The 17,391-nt window shown below is 36.3% G+C and overlaps 2 long non-coding RNA genes across 4 annotated transcripts; both read right to left on the bottom strand.

Moving 5' to 3' along the window:
- Positions 1 to 246: 246 nt before the first annotated feature.
- On the bottom strand, positions 247 to 9,835 carry LOC104103279 (uncharacterized). 3 transcript variants are annotated; one of them, XR_011411505.1, is made up of 6 exons: positions 9,525 to 9,828; positions 8,577 to 9,423; positions 6,182 to 8,407; positions 3,700 to 3,757; positions 1,292 to 1,377; positions 247 to 569 (listed from the first exon to the last, which is right to left on the bottom strand). It is a non-coding gene; the product is annotated as an uncharacterized lncRNA (long non-coding RNA). The 3 variants fall into 3 exon arrangements; XR_011411503.1 differs by having other exon boundaries at positions 8,577 to 9,835; XR_011411504.1 differs by lacking the exon at positions 3,700 to 3,757 and having other exon boundaries at positions 8,577 to 9,832.
- Positions 9,836 to 10,967: 1,132 nt separating this feature from the next.
- Positions 10,968 to 13,067, bottom strand: LOC104103280 (uncharacterized). The gene is made up of 2 exons (XR_687870.4): positions 12,476 to 13,067; positions 10,968 to 11,241 (listed from the first exon to the last, which is right to left on the bottom strand). It is a non-coding gene; the product is annotated as an uncharacterized lncRNA (long non-coding RNA).
- Between the last annotated feature and the right edge of the window lie 4,324 nt (positions 13,068 to 17,391).

The raw sequence follows: 17,391 nt of genomic DNA on the forward strand, positions 1-17,391 counted from the left end.
GGACGGATTTGTAGCGGTTTAGTTATTATCAGGCGGATATCAGGTGGCTTATCGGCTAAATCAAATAGACTATGAGTGCATATAACACTTGACATTAAATCACTAAATTTAAACCCATTTATATTAATTTGCTTGATCTGAACCTGCCCAAAAGCCTGATGCTTTTTTGTTTCTGCAGTACCACTATTTGTCAGTACAACTGTTTGTTTAACTATTCCTGTTTGCAAAGACACTTAGAATCACTGATGTTAATAAAGGTTCTATTTTTTTTATAGCTAAGATCAACGTAAGGTTGAACAGACAGACAGTGATACCACAACAGTATATTTTAAAAAATCTAGAACTATGGAAATGGAAATTTGGAAATAAAATCTAGAACAATTGGAGGAGACATCCAAAATACAATTGCTCCAGCTAACAGTGCTTCAATTTCTGCAGCTTCAAAGTTCAAACAACTTGCAAAAATGTCAACCTTGCCAACCAAAATACAATTCTGCCTTCATTCTTCATTCCTCCTTATCCTCAATGAGATGGATGCTTCAAAGTTGAAAAAGGAATTCCCTGAGTTGCTGCCAATCAAAGAATCATTGGTCAGATATTCTTCATCTCACTTAAATCTAGTTTTAGCAAATACACACAGAATCTAGTGTTGTAAAAGTGAAATCCAGCAGTAGTAATCAAGTTGGGTCATCTTCAAAATCCAAAATTGATTCATCTTTCATCAAGAACTGGATTGGAGAAGAGACATCATGCATTCATCTATTCTTCAAAGATTACTGTAAAAGCCTGGGATTGCTGGTTTAGAAGTGTTAATCAATGACTTCAAATAACAAACACATTAGTGCAGCCACAAGTCTAGAGCTAGAAGCAGAAAAATGAACTTCTTCTACTTGATGTAATTGATGTGCATAGTCCGTTAAGTGAATGCGGAAAACTACAATGACTAGTAATTAGAGCAGACATTTGGTAACTGGAATTTAACTACAAGGCAAATTAAGATTCTATGATAAGAATTATTCAAACTAAGATAGAGAGTGTGTCACGACCCAAAATCCAACTAGTCGTGATGGCACCTAACCCAACCCGTTAGGTAAGCCAACTTTCAACTATCCAATTCCAATAACAATTATTAAAGTAATTTAAGTAAATAAAGATCTTAATCCTATATATTCCCCAAGAACTGGTAGCACAAATCATGAATTTCTAAGAATAGAATTTACAAAACTGATAAGAAATAATACATCATATGTTCGAAATGTATATGAACAGATTGTTATAAATCTAAGGCTACCATGAACAAGAGGCAGCTACAACCGGGACGCATGTACATCTTCAGATCCAGATCCCAACGAACACAGCAATATCAGCAGCCAACATCTGCACGCAAGGTGCAGAAGTGTAGTATAAGTACAACCGACCTTATGTACTCAATAAGTAATAAACCTAGCCTTAGGTTGAAAGTAGTGACGAGCTTGTACCAAGGTCGGGTCCAAAACCAATAGTCCATAACAACGTAAAGCAAATAATACAATAAGTAACTCAGAGATAACATTCTCAGTTAAATCATGATTTTCAAAAATAGTTCTTCCTTTCAAGTACAACAGTGAAAACCCAAATCTTTTACCGAAGTTGCCAAAAATATGAATAAGTTTGAAAAAAATAATTTTCCCAAAATCCTTTCAATAATAAATAAGATGATTCATTTTCTTTGCAGATAACCAGTGTAAAACAAATGCATCACTATGCCTATCTGTCAATATGTGTGAGAAATCATGAATGATGTGATACTGTACAACATGAGAAAAATACATCTCTATGTCTGTATGTCATGTGTGCATGTCAATGCGATGCAACTCAGTGATAAAATTATATGTATACTCTTAGAGTATCATTTCACTCAGTCCTCCCAGTTACTTAGTCCTCACAGTCACTCAATACTCCAAATCGCTCGACACTCGCACTCGACACTCGGTACTCGTACTCAGTAGGTACCTGCGCTCACTGGGGTGTGTACAGACTCCGGAGGGGCTCCTTAAGCCCAAACGCTATAATCTGCACGGACAACTCACGTGCTATAATAATATCTGGATCCGCACGAACAACTCGCGTGTTGCATAGACAACTCACGTGCTATCATAATATCTGGATCCGCACGGACAACTCACGTGCTATAATAAGCCAACCTGGCCTGCTGCGGCGTGCAACTCGATCCTATAATTATCCTCACAATCAGGCTCTCGGCCTCACTCAGTCTCCAATCTCTCCAGTCTCTCGGGCTCACAATGTCATGAAAATCAGCCCAAAATGATGATATGATGAATCAATAAATAACAACAGAGACTGAGAGATGATATGAAATGAATGAACATGACTGAGTATGAAATTTTAATTTAAATAAATAATTCAACAACAATATGACCTATGTGGGTCTCACGAAACCCCGAATTTAAGCTTCTGCCCCAGCGATTTCCGCATCTGCGGACAAGGGGTCGCACATGCGACCCTCGCTTCTACGGACAATTGTCGCACCTGCGCTGCCCGGCTCACCATTTTCCGCTTCTGCGCCCATCCCTTCGCACCTGCGGCCTCGCAGATAGGGGCAAAATTTTCGCACCTGCGAGCACTGCCCAACTCCACTCTTGGCCGCTTCTGCGATTGGTTGCGCGCACATGCGGCCTCGCATCTGCGGTCAGACATTCGCAGGTGCGAAAATACCAGAAACAAAATTTTCATCAGTGGTTTTAAGTCCGAATTTGATCCGTTAACCATCTGAAACTCTCCCGAGGCCCCCAGGACCTCAACCAATTATACCAACAAGTCTTATATCTCAATACGAACTTAGTCGAATCCTCAAACCACCTCGAGCAACATCAAAAACACGAATTACACATGGATTCAAGCCTAACGAACTTCGAAGTTTCTAAATTTTATAAAGGATGCCGAAACCTATCAAATCACGTCCGATTGACCTCAAATTTTGTACACAAGTCACATTTCACATTACGGACCTATTCAAATTTCCAGAATCGGATTTCGACCCCAATATCAAAAAGTCAACCCCTCGGTCAAACTTCCCAAAAATTCAACTTTCGCCATTTCAAACCTAATTCCACTACGGACCTTCAAATAATTTTCCGGACACGCTCCTAAGTCCAAAATCACCATTCGGAGCTATTGGAATCATCAGATGTCAATCGAGGTCTTTTACACATAAGTGAATATCCGGTCAACTTTTCCAACTTAAGTTTTCAATTATGAGACTAAGTGTCTCATTTCACTCTGAAATCCTTCCGGACCCGAACCAACTAACCCGATAAGTTATAAATCAATTGTAAGGTATAAATTAAGCAGTAAATAGGGGGAACAGGGCTGCGATGCTCAAAAAGACCGGTCGGGTCATTACAGAGTGCGTGCAGTAGTCGGACCTTTAAAGAAGGATACTACAAAGACTTTTTTGGTAATGGATTTGGGGAAAATTGTAATCAAACAGCTTGAAGTTTCAGTTCTATATTCATTCTAATTCAATTCTTATCTATTCAGCTAGAAGTAGCACCAGCACAAATACACCTAGTGTTAACATGTTTGTACAGTTTATACCTTTTAAAACACTGGTATGCTGAGAAAACTATATTAACACTGTCAAAACTAAAGTATATCTGTCAAAACTGAAGTAACATCTGCTAGTGTTCGAATTCTTACCAGATATATTAACACTACACATTAATTACGGAAGTGTCATTTCCAGCGCTAGCTAAATCTGAAAAAATATTATAATAATGAGTCATGCGATAAATATAAATTATTTACAACACTAATATACAACAAATATAGTAACAATATTATTTCCTTATTCAAGCTGCTCGATTTTATCAATATCTTCCTTAACACTAATAGGTTGTTTTAATTTTTCATTTCGAAGCCAATCTTGAAGACACACTAGAGCTTGCACCAATTTAGGAGTTAATGAACTCCTAAATGAATCAAGAAGGTGTCCTCCCATACTAAACGCGCATTCAGATGCCACACTTGAAACCGAAACAACTAATACATCACGAGCCATCTCCGCAATAACAGAAAATCTAGCTGAGTTTAATTTCACCGGAGAAGAACATCAAATTCTTTAGTGTCCTCCTCAGTTTCTTCACCAAAATATTTATTTAACTATGTTCTAGTATCCACACCTCCACTCACAGTTTTATATATTTTTAGATCTAGCATGAGTGATTCTAAAAGTCTTGTATTTTGGGTGCTTACTTGACTGCCAGAAAGCCCGGAAGTAGAAATGTCCAATGAAGGGCAATGTGAAGATGAAGCAAACGCGATACCTTTTGAGCTGGACTTTACATATTCACTAAATAATGAAGACATATACTTCTTCACTTCTTGTATAGTTGCCCCTGGATTTTCACCAAATATCTTTACAAGTGCATAGTCAACTGATTCGAGCTTGTAATTTTATCCAAAATACATGAGATAAAAATTATCTTGTTCATTTTTTCTAGATCACCCCAATACTTATCAAACTTTTCTTTCATCTTCTTTGCCATTTCACTTAAAATTGTATCTTCATTTGCCATCAATTGCTTCAAATAAACAGCAACCGCACAAATTTCAAGAAAATGAATATTTGATGTAACATAACGTGACCTAGATATTTTCAAAGTAAGAAGATAGAAGATTTCAAGAAACTTTGTAGTTCTTTTTACATTCTCCCAATCACTACTCAAAAGTTCACCAGTAGGAATTCCAACTTCAATATAAGAATGCTCAAGATAATGCCTCATGCCAATTCACTAGAAGCATAATGTGAAAATGCACTTTCAAATTCAACAGCCCTACGCAACATCAAGTAGGTGGAATTCCACCTAGTTGGAACATCCAAGCATAAAATTTTTTTTTGTAATTGAGTTGTTCATCATCAAAACGTTTTTGAAACCTCTTCAACCTCGCGGAGACTGCCTAACATATCTCATTGCATGCCTAACACGTTCAACAGAAGCTGAAGATTCTTTTAAACCATTCTGGACTACAAGATGCATGATGTGAGCTATACATCTCATGTGAAGGTGATTATCGTTCATCAAATTAGTTACCATTTTTGTTAATTACTTAGACAATTCTTTCTCTTTCACATCATTTGAGCTTGCATTATCAACTGTGATTGTGAAGATCTTATTTATCCCCCACTCACGTAAGCACCTACCAATACCATTTGCCATAACCTTTATGGCTAATAATAGGACAAAAATTAATTATTCTCTTATGCATATTACATTCACTATCAGTACAATGGGCAGTGATACACTTGTAATTGATTCTTTATATAGAAGTTCAGGTATCAGTGGTAATACATACTCTTTATTTTGTTTCGATAAAAGACCTCTTCAACTTTTTCTTTTCTTCATTAAAAAGATCAACCCTAGTTACAGTACTACGGGAAGGGATCCGAAAATAAGGTTGCGCTACTTTCATAAAGTCTCTAAAACATTCTTTCTCAACAAAGCTGAAACGAAACTCATCAACGATTACCATACGCCATAATGCCTTCCTATACTCTTCTTGATCAAATTTTCAAGTAACAACAACTACGTCACCCTGACTACCCCCAAGAGCAGATTGAAAGCCCAAATTTGATTGTTTTTTTTATCAATATTAGCAGGGCGTTTAGGACACTTAAATATATGAGAAAGAAGTATCGACGTACAGTTATTTGTCTTAAAATAATACTCTCAAAAGCAATAGTCACATTATACTCACTCGTTATTTAGTGCAAGACGAAAAAGTATTTTTCATTTAGAACTTAATCGAAAACGAATTAGAAAAGTAAATTTATTTCCATAAATTATGTTTGCTAACTATGTTTTCTGAAACTTTATGCTTTCAAAACTTTTATATATTAAAAGTATACCAAGACAAAGTATGACGAGGAAAATGGCATTCTTCTGCCACAAGTTTTATTTAACTAAAATCCTCTTTTAATCCCCAGAATAGTTTTGACATTTCCCCACACTTTTGATATAGATTTGGTCTCCAATAGCATAAAAATAAAACAATCTCCAAAGGAACAAAAATAAAGTTTCTAAGATTACATAGATCCATAATGTAATTTTTTTTTATCAATAGCAGAACTAAAGATTCGACCATCAAGTAAAGATTCGAAAAGGAGAAGAAAATAGCTGACCGTGTGCCATCTGCTGCTCTGGCTATGGCCCTATGGAGGAAACGAGGAAGTGACTTGATGCTTAGAGAAGAGAATGAGATTTTCGTTGAGTTTTTGCCTTGTTGGTGTCGCAACTCGCAAGAACTGTTTGGTTGAGTTGTTGTTGCCTCAAGTTCAGAGACATGTAGTACTCAAGTTGAGACCTTGAGACCTTTCTGTGGAATCCTTAGTGTGGTTGAGTTGTTGTTGCCTCAACCCTCAAGTTCAGAGAGTAGAGACTGAGAGGCGAGAGCGGAGAGAATGTTTTTGACTGCTGAGGCAAATTAGAAATTAGGAATTTAGATTTTAGGGTGGAAGGTATATTTAATATACATATGGATAAAAATATAAATATAAAAATTCTTTAACGGTTTATCCGATAAAAAAAATTGAATAATACACCCTCAAACTGATAAGAATTTAATTACAAAATTTTAAACCTTTCACCATCCATTAATTCGATAACCTGATACCAATAAGCCAATTTTGCGATTCGATTTTCGGTTACGGTTCGATTTTGAACAGCCCACTTAAGACTGTAAAGATTTGTCAAGCTTGCAAACATGAGTAGGGAACTATGGATGAACAAAACGTGGAGGTTGAGCCATATAAACATCCTCTTGCAACTCACCACGTAGAAAAGCATTTTGAACATTTAATTGACGCAGTGGCCAGCCATAGGTCACTGCTAGCGACCAGATAATGTGAATGGTTGTGGGTTGTACAGCCAGACTGAATGTTTCATGATAATTTTGGCCCTCTACTTGATGAAATCCTTTTGCAATTAAGCGAGCTTTGTAGCGTTCGATAGTTCCAATAGAGTTCTGTTTGATACGGAAAAGCCATTTGCACCCAAAAATATTCATAGAGAAATTACAGGGAACCAACGATCATGTTTGATTTTTGAGCAAGGCTGTCATCTTATCCGACATGACATGTCGCCATTCTTTGAATTTGGGGGCCTTAGTGAAGTTTGTAGGCTCAGTTGTTGGAGGAATAGAGAGAACAAGAGCATATTTAGAACTTGTGGGGCGGCTCAACAGATCTCGGGGCCTAAGGCGAAATCATATTCGGAGGCCCTTAATCTCAGTATAATCCCACTAGTGAGATCTGACTGGTCGATTTGCATTTAGACACTGGGCGTAATTGCATTGCATGGGATATTTGGGGTGGATTAGTGGAACTGGGTTTGTGTTTGGATGCAGTATGCTGAGACACAGTTGAAGTTTGTGAAGGAGACAAAATCATCAAAGGAGTAGGAGGAACTGGGTGGTCTATGGGAGTAATAGATGAAGTAGAGATTGGACGAGAAGTTAAGCTCGACAAAGAAGGATTGCAAGGAGATGGATGTGAGTTAGTAGTAGTTGGGACACTTCTAGAAGGAGCCTTAAATTGGTAGATCGGCGAATGTGACAAAGAGACAGGTGAATATACCAAAGGTGCATATTAACTGGAGGTGGGCGTCCTAGAATAGACTTGTTTGCAAAGGGAAATTTGGTTTCATCAAATTGGACATGCCTGGCAATATAGAGCCTGCCAGAACATGTATCAAAATATATGTAACCATGGTGCAACTGACTGTATCCTAAGAACACACTTGGTTGGCTGCGAAAATTAATTTTGTGATGATCATAGGGACGTAAGTATTGAAAACAAATACACCCAAATACTTTGAGAAATTGATAATCCAGCAAGGTGCAAAAAACAACTTCTAATGGTGATTTGCCATTGCTAGTTGAACTATGTCTAATTTTGCACAAAGAGTTTATAAAGGACAAAATTCACCACCCCAATCAGTTTAAAGTGTCTTAAGTTTGGTGTTAAATTGTCGTTCAACAAGAACTTGAAATTGAGTAAAAAAAGATAAGACATCAGATTTCTGAAAAGTGAATAGCACCATGTAAAGCCAGAAAATCATCAACAAAGACAAAAAGAAAGCGATGACCTTAAGAAGATAGAAAAGGGGAAGGACCCCATACATCCGCAAAAATAAGTTGTAAGAAGAAGTAATTCTGTTAATTCAAAAAGGCAGAGACAACTTATGCGACTTGCCAAGTTGGCAAGCAGTAATGTGGATGGCCTAGCCAAAGATGCCAACAAGCAGAGGAGACTTTAATGGCGGTGAGGGCGCAAGGAGAGCTTGAAGACTTTTTCTTGATTGACATGGAGTAGAGGCCACTGTTATTCTGACCTGAAAGAAGAGGAGTCCTGAAATCCCAATCATTGACAAGAAAATGATCAGGGTCAAATTCAAAGAAAACACTATTTTTGCGAGTAAGCTTTTGAACAGAAAGAAGACGCTTAATTATAGAGGGAACATGAAGAATTTAATTTAAGGAAAATTTGCAATTGGAAGAATTGGAGAAAGAGGCACTACCAGTATTCTGAATTGGCAAACCTTGCCCATTACCAACATGTAATAGATTCGGGCCTTTGTACTCCTCAACATGATTGAATCTTGAGAGATACAGTGCAATGTGATGAGTGGCGTCTGTATTAGGGAACCCGTTTTGAGTGAGTGGAATTGGTGCGTGATGAGTAAGATCAGCAGACGGATTGGTAGTATGATTGTAGCATGGAAATCATGTAGAAGCAAGGTGATTAGTGCCATTGCAAATCTGACACCTTGTTCGTCCATCATTATTTGCAAGGTTGTACAGCATTAGAATAGTTTAATCCATAGTCATTCTGTGGGTATTGGATACGACCACCCTCTCCCCCTATATGATCTTCCTCAACCTCTTTCGGAATTATTATTGTTATTATATTATGGCCATTATTCTGTCCATCACTAGAAGAACGTTGGGAAATGTTAGCAGCTGGTGTGGGAGATGAGTCACCTGATATTAGGGAGAGAGAGAGAGAGAGAGAGAGAGGAAAAAGAGGAACCATGAATGAATTCATGATTTAGCAACAAACTATGGAGCTCTGAGTATGAAACGGGTTCGGTCTTGCACATAAAGTGGTAACAATATCCTTGAAGTCAGAACTCAACCCTTTGAACACATTAATATTAAAATTCGAATTGTTTAATAGTCGCTTTGCTGCTGCCAATTCATCTGAGAGGAGCTTTGCCTTTTGGAGAAACTGAGGTCATCTTGTTTTAGGTTTTGATACATGAATATTAAGAACCCTAGTGTTGGAGGGATAGGACAAGGCAGCCTCCAAAGCATCCCAAATATCTTTGGATGAATTCAAACCAATAACTATAGGTACGGTTTCGCCTGAGAGAGAGAGAGAGAGAAAGAGAGAGAGAGAGAGAGATATTAGAAGGCTCATAACAATTAAATAGCAAATTCTGGATTGGATTGAGTAGTGGTCGAACCTTCAACAGAAATAATAGTCGGTGGATATGGCTTTGATCCATCAATGAAGCCATGGAGATTTTGACCCCGTAGTAAAGGCAACAACTGTGTCTTCCAAAATATATAATTGTTGGAAGCGAGTTTAATGGAGATAAAGTGGTGAACATGGTTTAGAGGGTTGGAGGAGGAAGAAGATATGACGGGGTCTGTTGGAGAAGCATCGATGGTGGGGAGGGATGAAGTAGATGAAGAATGGAAATCGGCTTCTGATACCATGTTAAGTTACAACGTAGAGAACCAAAAAGCTTTTAATTCTTCATTGATTTGCGTACAATGAAGTGACATTATTTGAAATATGATTATTTATTTAATTAGAGTCGTCATTTGGAATAATTATTATAATGTCACAAGTCACCGATTTATTTTAAAATCCCAAATCGAGGAAATTGACTCTGTTTATGGTCCGTGAAAACCAGAAGACCGGGTAAGATATTCTGTTAACCCGGAAGAAGGAGTGAGGCACTCCCGGATTCCGTAGTTTTAGCACGGTCGCTTTAATCATACCTGGCTTAACTAATTGTTTAATTATGTATTTTAGAACCTATATGTATTTTACCTTTTATCGCTTTTTAATTACTTTATTACTTACTGTGTTATGGAACAATCTTAAAATGAACCACGAGTGTGTAAATCCATTTTATTTAGTGCTCTAAAAGTCATGTCACGCGTACGTGTACATAATTAACAGCACTAAAGTAATTATTAAGATTGTTTCGCCCAAAGTCGCGCGAACGCATACCTTGGTTTTAATTTTGGCAATCATAACTATGTCACATGAACGTGTACATAATCACGAGAATTTATTTATTAATACGCGCCTAAAGCATACTAGCGACTATTAAGAATTATTTTTCCTAAACTAATTTGGAGATTTGTTGTGAGGCCGTGATTTATGGAAAGTTCTTTGTAGGATCAACTATTGGATTCCTTGGCAGATTCAATTACTTGACTAAATGAGAGGAAATCGAATGAATTAAGTCATAAGAAGTGGGCTAATTACTATTACTTAAAGGGACTAAACCAATTTACGAAAAGAAAATGGGACAACCACATTCGCTATTTGGAAATAGAGATGATCGTATTCCAGAAATTCCAATAGCATTTTAGCTCTGTTGTCCAGGTATAAGCAGACATGGGCTAAGTATAGAGTAAACTACCATAAGGAAAAATGATGTCCAAATGAGCTTTCATGTTAAGCCCAATTGTGTGAAACTTTCCAGCTCCTGGCTTCCTTTTGAAGTCTGGGCCTCAAGCAAAGGCCCAAATGAACGAGGAAAAATGCCATGAGCTTATAAGGAAATTTTCGCTGCACCTAGCCCATGACACGTTTATTCACAGACATGGTTGGCCAGAAATGAAAGCAGGCACAATTAATCTACTAAACTAATTGAACCATGATTAAATACTTTCAGTAAACTGAATTGATGCTAGATTTAAACACGATTGACAACTAATTCATACATATGAAAATCTGAGATAGAATATACATTAGAGTGATGCTTTAAGCTAGTTACATAATCAAATGAACTGATAGTTTTCTACAATCGCCACATCTCGTGATCCTTTTGGCTTGTTAGAGCTTTGTGACAAAATAGCTACAAATCTATCCTCACTTGTTAAATTCAAACACTATGCTGAGCAAATTGAAAGAAAGCATGAAACCAGATTCCTGCATCACTTCACAATTAAGTGTACATAATGAGGCTCGCACACCATTCAGGAAGAAAGAAAAGAAAAAAAGAAGACAGAATGACATTCAAACAGATGCTAAATCACCTATTGACATTCAACAAACCACTCACATGATCTTAACATTCCAACAATTACACATATTAACAAAGATGAAAACTACAATAGATTTAGACTTTAAACATGCTGAAACTACTAAAACATTGCAAGAGTATAGCATAACCAACCCAACTTCATTTATAATTCAAGTAGAAGCTAACAAGGTGGAAAACGCACCTACTAGCAGTGAAACAGAGAAACACGGAGCAATCTGAACTTCAAAGCTACAGCTCAAACCAGCAGAATGAATACAACAGCAAAAATAATGAGTTTTTCAACTCAAACAGCTATGGAAACCAAGATATATGCAATAACAGAGTAGGAATAAAACACAACTTTGAATCTTCTTTTTGTTTTTGGGTTTTTTCTGTATTTAGATGGAATTTTCATAATGTTTTCTTTGAGGGAAATCAGTGAGAATTGAGGATTGAGGATTGAGTGAATATATGTGTGATTTCTGCAGAGAATTAGTCTATGTGAGTGAGGGAATTGAGGTATCTTATATAGGGAGTGTACTATATGAGAGAATGAGAGAGAGTGTATAGGGGAATCTGTCAGCCTCCCTAAAAAATAGGAAAAGAGCATCTTTTCTAAACAGAAATGGACAGCTGTCCAATTCAAATGATTCCTTCCTATTTCTCCACCCCACTAACTTCTGAATTTACCCTTTTTACCCCAATTCTGACATAATTTTCCTTGTCTTATTGCATTTTAATCCTTGCCTAGAAGCTTCCTACATAACTACCTAAGATTCCCTATTTTTCAGATTCCCTTAGCCCCGTCAAGTTTCTAACAACTACAAATAAAATACACCAAAGAAACAAGAGATAAAAAACAGACAAACAATATGCTGAAACTAAATTAATGACCTGCTTCAATATCCAACTAATTCTGAATTTATGCAATTAAACTAATTTCATGTAATTGGACTACTGATTATACAATTAATTGTTTAAATCTAAGGATGCAAACAAGTAATTACCAAACCGGATGCAAGAGTACAATTAATCCATGAACTAAGCTATTCTAGCAAAAACTAAATTAAACAAGCAAAACAATTTCAATTAGATGCTGATTAATAGACAAGACAGTGAGTATATGATAGAACGAGATGTTGGTATACCGATTGGAACACACACTGGAGGAGGAAATGGCCAAACAACGAGGTTCGAACGGATTCTGGTGGTTTCGAAATGAATCGAAACTAACGTATATCGATTGCTCTTGTCAAGAGTAGTCGATTCACGTAAGTTTCAAGCCAAAACGACTAGCAAATCATTGAGAGTCAGAGATGGGACGAACTCAGCTTTTTCTGGAAATCAAGATCTAATATTGGGCGAGTTCTAGTGGGTTTCGAAGGGCGAGGTTAGGATATTTGGAAAGAGGGGGAAATAGAGGTTGTCTGGTGTTAGTTTGGTGGTGTTTGGAGTGGTGCCGCCGGTCAGGGATAGATTTGGTGACTGAGGGCCGCTAGGGTTTGAGAGAGAGTGAGGAATTAAAAATTGTCTCTAGGGTTTGGGGTGTCTGTTCGGACAGTTAAAAGGGGAAAGGGGATTAGTTCAGAGCCGTTGGATAATAGGAAATCGACGGCTCAGATCGATCCAGTGCAAAACGGGGTCGTTTGGGGTGTTTAGAAGGAGCAGGTTGGGTAATGGGGATTGGGCTGGGCGAATTTGGAGCAAAAACTGGGCTGCTGGTCGCTGGCCCAATTTGAAGACAAGGCAAATAACCCCTTTCTTTCCTTTCTTTAAATTTTCAAAAATAACCAATTTATTTAACACTCCTAATTCTAATTAATTTTGCAAAATTAACCTAATGACCTATTTTTTTAATAATTAACCAATTCAATTAGCTAACAAACGCATGTAAAGTTACTAATATATTTTTGGTATTTTAGTGTTTTACAAATACAATTAATTATGCAAAAATAAAAAAAATCTAAAATGTAGAGATTCAAAATATTTTTGTATTTTCTTTAGGATTTAAAATGCTACTTAAAAATGCATCAAACGTGAGTATGCACAAAACAATCCAAGTAAAATATAGAAAAATCCTTAAAATTCTATAAAGTAATTTAAAACTAAATATTTTTTGAATTTTTAGAAGTAATTTTATATTGGGCAAAAATTACGTGCTCACACGTACACTGATAAATTGACATATATAGTACGAGGAGTCACTAGTGTTATAAGTAAATACAAATACGAGAAGATAGATACAAACAAGTCCTAGAAAGCTTCCAACTACTTGGAGCAGCTGGCGATGTCCTGGTCAATAGGATAGGTCCAATATAGGTACTTTATAGAGCTGAAGCTTGGACCTCACTAGGAGGAAAGAAATCTGATTTTTCATAAATCTTAAATCTGATGTTATACGCATAATGACAAATTGTTACAATTTATTCAAACAAAATCCATGCTCCTGCCAAGTTCAGTTGCTAATCTAGGTTGTAGACTTGGTTATTTATATTTGAATGTCATTGGGTCCAATCAAGGTTGTCCATGTTATATAAGAAATAACATTTTCCTAATTCGTTATCGTTGTTTGTACTCAAAATAATATTTTAATACTTATTGGCGTGCTTTAAAAATAAAAACTTAAGACCTCACAAAATTTTCAGGATCTCTACAGGTACGAAAATAGATCCATGCCATATCAAAAGGTTGCTGCTGTAATGATCCATATTCCATGCGAGTTTATCGTATGAATCATCCAACATAAGTATGAAGTTCTTGCCAAGTCTTTCCTCATGTAGGCAAAGTTGCACCATATAACTGTTGCTACACAGATATTGCAAATATCATACTACCATTAATGAAATAATAACTTCCACCTATATCGATAATCTCTAAATCATAATTGCACACTTCGCATTCGCATTTCATTCCTTTACAGTGAAAATATACAATTTACTAAAAACTTATGCAGTCAAGTTATTTAAGTCTGCTCTGAATCTGATTTTTTCTTCAATAATAATATGCATGACAAGCCTTGATAAAAGTATGTCAAATACTGGATCCTCGTCAATTTACAAACAATCTTTTAGGGAAGCGCATAAATAGTTGCTTACTTATAGAATAGCTGAAATTTACAATGTATTTAGAGATGAGCCTGCCACTCTTCGAAATTAGGGTGAGACGTGATAACGCTGAACCTACCTTATCCGTCAACCCCTGTTATCTAGCTATACATAATAATAAGGTTATTTAAATGAACCAAGTACGAATAAAATCTTGTATTAAAACCATCTAAAAATAGCTAAAGAAAATTTTGTAAACTAATGCGTGAAAATCTAACCCATCAATGATAGTCATGAGCCTCTGAGGACTAAAACTAAAGCAGTATTTCCGGGGTATTCCGCTGAACTAACAAAATATCTAAATGACTGACGAAGGAAGATAAACAAAACTACCGCTGGGAGAAATTAACGGAGTCTATCTACTGGATCCACGAAGAGTCCAAAATCTAGCCACGAGCTTCGTCACCTACACACTCAATGCCTACCACACGACGTGGCAGGACCAAACGGACTAAATATCTCCAAGGGTACCCAGTAAGTCTTAATTTACCATCCCCTAAGCGGAGGACAAGACTTTTCTGGACTAAACAATTATGATAAGAATATATTCAACATAACTTAAGCAATTTAGGACCCATTTGGCCATAGATTTTGCCAAAATTTTTCCAAATATTTTTTGGCAAATACATGTTAGTTCATAAATTTTATCCATATTTTGAAAAATTCCCAAAACTCAAATCCCAAAATCAGCTCAAGAGCTGGTTTTGGCCCAAAATATTACTATTACATATTTTAAAAATTGCCCCAAACTTTTATATTTTATAAAAAAGCCCACCATTTATTATTTTGTAACAATGTTGTTTCGTCTTCTCGGTCATCTGATAGTGTATTATGTAGTTCATTATAAAAATGATAATTTTGTACCAAATTTATTTATGTTCAGGACTATGGTTTGTGATAATATAATGAATGTTATTGATGAAGGTACTGTTGGGTATTTGTGATAGTTTTTAGAACTTGTGGGTATAAGTCATGTTTCATATTTTTTTTAAAAACAAAAATGAAATATGTTTTGAAAACTGATGTCCAAACACATTTTCATCTTCAAGTTAAGCTGTAATATGAAATCTGAGTTAAGCTAAGTTTTGACAACAGGTTATAGCTAGTTTCTTTATTTTGAAAATTCTATCTAACAAACAACCGCACCAGCGAGTGTAGAGATGATTAGCCCAATCCCCGGCCCTGGGATCTTTTATTTTCGGGAGGTTTGCCATACCTCTCAAACACATAAATTTGATAACGTGGAGTACCTGCAAGTGCGGGGTAGCTAGCCCCGGCAACCATGGCTCTCACACTCGAGAGGTTGGCTACTTATCCCAGGACAAATGTGGTCACATTCATCAAATCTGAATTGAAACTTATTAAATTCAAGCAATGCCATAAAAGTAATCAAATAAGATATTTAGTCCTTCTGACATTTTGAGCTAGCTGAGTAATTATGCACAAACAAGGTAATTCTTGTAATACACCTATAACATAAGCTAGTAATAGAGTCACAATATTTAAACACTTGAAGGTTCTCTGACAAATGGTTTGAACATCTATATTCAAAATAGTCAGGTAACTTCTTATCAATATTTTTTTTGTTATTTTCTTGTCAAGCCCTTGACTCAGGGAATGTAAACTCGGCTTACCTCTAATCGAAAGTTCAAGTTTCTCCTTCCACAATCCTCGTAGCCGGAGCTCAAACAATCTTTAAAAATACCTTCACAAACCCTAGGTTTGTGGTTCTTAAAGAACTCTTTGATTCTTGGATAGAAATCTTGGGGAATAGTGTAGAACCCTAACTTGTTTTCTCCTTAAAAGCTCTTAAAATTGATGAGAAAATGTGATTTTTCTCTGTCCCCATCGCCCCTTTTATGGCCCTTTCACTTTGGGCACCCTGGTCACCATCCCTCGGTGCGTATGGCGCTCAAAGACTAGACTTTGATAATTTTGGCGCTATAGGCACCGCCCCTCGGTTCCCTGGGCGTTCACTGTCCGCGATTTATTTTTTTGGGTAATACAACCTACAATAAAATACTCATAACTTTCTATAGAAATATTAAAATGATGAATAGTTTGTAGTGCTAAAAACTAGACTCAAAATTCTTTAATTTGATATATAGATCATAGCCTAATTCATTATATGGAGAAAGATATGATTGTTTGAATTTACGTCATGTGTGGCTAAGTTTATTTTTCATCTCTTTAATAAATCTGATTTATTCCCAACTATTTCTACTCTCCTCTAAATATCCATATAACCTTCCATACTTAAGATTTAGGTACTACATACCTTCACTATTTTCTGAATAGGTTATAAAATACTACGGAATTTTACATTCTTCCCCCTTATATGACATTTGTTCTCCTAGGATTGAGAAAAGAGTTAAAACTTTAATAATACTCTACTTATTCATACATAACCATGTAATCATGAGTATTAGTTAGTGCAACAAGCTACAATATCGAGGCGTAATGAATTACATGCCTGAGTCCTCGAATAGGAATATATATTTTTCTTTCATGTCCTGCTTGAATTTGCAAGTATCTTTCTCTAACCGGTTGCTCCACATAACGTTTACTGAAGTACTTTATTTCGAATCTTACAAACTTGTTTGGCCACCATCACTAAGTGGGACATCCTCGTAGGATAAAGTATCATTACCTTCAATCTTTTTCATATTAATAATGTGACTCGGGTCATGAAAATGTTGCTTTGGCATTGATACATGAAATACTAGATGCACGGATCACAACTCTGGTGGTACCGCAAGTCAACATTGGCGGAGCCACATTGAAGCAAGGGATGTCACCCATTCGCCGGAAAATTATACTATTTTGCTAGATAAATTTTTTTATTTTATGTATATTTACTATACGTTGACTCCCTTGACTTTTCGATGTATCTAATTATTTATATTTTGACACTCCTTGATGAAAATTCTGGATCCGCCACTGTATGCAGCCTGTGTAAT

The sequence above is a fragment of the Nicotiana tomentosiformis genome, chromosome 10 (genome assembly GCF_000390325.3).
Source record: "Nicotiana tomentosiformis chromosome 10, ASM39032v3, whole genome shotgun sequence".
Classification (NCBI taxonomy): domain Eukaryota; kingdom Viridiplantae; phylum Streptophyta; class Magnoliopsida; order Solanales; family Solanaceae; genus Nicotiana; species Nicotiana tomentosiformis.